We start from the raw sequence: 2385 nt of genomic DNA on the forward strand, positions 1-2385 counted from the left end.
CTCCCCGGCGGGCCCGCGCTCCGGCTCCGTCCCGCTGAGGCGGTCGCCGGTCGCCGGGTGCCACCTGGCGGCCGCTTTTATATCGTCTCTTTCCTCCGGAGCTCCGGCGACGCGGGCCAAGGGACGGGACTCGGCCGCGGTGACCGAGGCAGAGTCCCGGGAGGCCGGCGTCGCTGGCGGGATCTGGCCCGGTGGCGCCGGTGCGTGAGCGCGACGCCCGCTCGCCGGAGATTGGAGGTGAAGGCTACTGAGGGAGGTGGCTGTCGCCGCGCCGCCCGGTGCCGGCCGGGGTGTGGGGCCTCCCGGACGGGTCGACCAGCAGCCGCCGGTGCCCCTCCGTCCCCGGGAGGGGGTGGGGGGCCACCGCGGGGGAACGGGCGAGGGAACTCGTCCCGTGCCCGGCCGTCGTCCTGAGGGCGGCCCGGTGGTCGGGCCTTCCGCGTCGCCGATCCCCTTTCCGCGCCCCGCTCCGGAGGTGGGGGACCGGCCGGGGCCTTGCGGGGGAGGCCCGTGGAGGGCGCGACGGGCTCGGCCGCCGGGCTGGCCTTTTCCCCACTGGTCTTCCGAGTCGACCGGCTCTGGCGGTGGGGACCGGGCCCGGTCCTCGGATGCCTCCTCCTCCGTGGCAGTTTTTTGTCCAAGTCCCGCCCTGGAGAAGAGCGTGGACCGGCCCCGGGAGCCCTCGAGGGCGGGCCGGGGAGGGCGTCCCCGGCCGGGACGCGTGCCCGGGGTGGGTCCGGGCCGTCGGACCGGACTTCTCTCTCCGAGTTTCGCGGGTCGCGTCTTTGTCCGGAGGTGGGAGGGGGCCGGCTCGAGGCGTAGGTGGAGCCCCGGCTGAGGGACGGGAGCCACGGTCCCGCCCCGGGCCCGGTCGCCGGAGGCTCCTCCGTGGAATTCTTTTCTAAGTCCTGACCCGGCGACTCAGAGGGAGGGACCGACCGGTCCCGGCCCGCGCGGGCGGCCCGGGGAGGCTGTCCCCGGCTCCCCCTGCCGCCACGCTTCTGGGGTCGACCAGATGGCCCCGGGAGCTCCGGGCCTGGTGGCGATGGGGTCGTGCTTGGGGTCTGGTGGCCGTGGCCGTGATCCAGGGGTTCCCCTCGTGATCCGTGGGTGGGCCCCGTCTCCGGGCGCGGCGATTCTTGCCCCTGAATGGGTGGTTTTGTGCCGCCAGGTAAGTGCTGACACGCTCTGCTCGGGTGACAGTCGCCCGAGAGCTTCCGGGTGCCTGGATGCGTGTGCGGGGAGGTCTCCGGGCTCTGGCCGAGAACCGGACGCCCGTTTCCACCCCCGCCGCTTGAGCCGCCCGCTGGGGCCTGCGCGCCGGCTCTTGTGCGTTCCAGGCGTCCCCGCGACCGTGGTGCCACCTCCGGTCTCTGGTACCCGAGGGCGGCGGGGTTAGGGGCGCGGGGTCCTCTACCACGTGCACTCCCTGCCGCCGGCACCCGGGTGCGGTCGCGACTTACCCCGTCCCGCCGGCTCCGTGCCAGTGCGTGTCAGGCGTTCTCGTCCTGGGGTCGTCGCCCGCGCTTGCTAGAGGAGGAGGGGGGCCGGTGAGGCTGAAGCAGGCTCCTCCGCTCGCTGTCCTCGCCGGCCTTCCCTTGCTCGGGGATCCCTCGCGTTATGCTGCTGATCGATGTGGTGATGCTGTGCTCTCCCAGGCCGGGCCTAAGCCGTGCCAGACGAGGGACGGACGTTCATGGCGAACGGGACCGCTCTTCTCGCTCTGCCCGCGGGCCCCCTCGCCCGTTCTCCCCCGCTGCGAGTGGCGTGTGGGAGGTGGCAGGGGTGCGGAATCCGGCCCGACCTCGCTCCCCCGCCCCGTGCCTTGTGGCGTGGGCGGTGTCGGGGTCTCCGTGACGCGGCGGATGCTCCGCCTGTGCCTCTTGGCTGTGTCTCGCGGGCGGCCCTCCCCACGGTGGGGCGGGCCGTGTTGCCGCCGCGCCGCGCGCCTTCTTGGACGCGTGAGCGCGCTCCCCCGGCCGTTGGCGGTGCCCCTGGAGTGTTCCAGGTCGTCCCTCAGGCGCCCGAGGCCGAGTGGCGGTGTCGTTCCCTGTTCCCGTCGCCCTCCTCAGGTGACCGCTGCGCTGGTGTGTCTGAGAAGCGGGGGGTCGAGTCGGTAAGGGAGGCGTGCCCGTCCCCCTCGGGGGGGACGGGTGCCTCGTCGCCCCCCCCCCACGGCGTGCCGTGTGGGGGCGGGCAGGCTCGGGCGCGTGCCCGCGTGTTCCCCTTGCTGGGGTTTCCACGCGGGTGTGGGAGTGATCGTGGCGGGCCGAGCCAGCGGCGTGATGCTGGCTCTTTGGTTGGGAGGTGCTGTTTGATCGGCACCTCCGTCCCAGTCTCTGCCTCCCTTAGTCTCGGCCTGAGGGGAGGCACTGACTTGGGAGC

Source organism: Equus caballus, chromosome 25 (genome assembly GCF_041296265.1).
Source record: "Equus caballus isolate H_3958 breed thoroughbred chromosome 25, TB-T2T, whole genome shotgun sequence".
In the NCBI taxonomy this organism is placed as follows: Eukaryota; Metazoa; Chordata; class Mammalia; order Perissodactyla; family Equidae; genus Equus; species Equus caballus.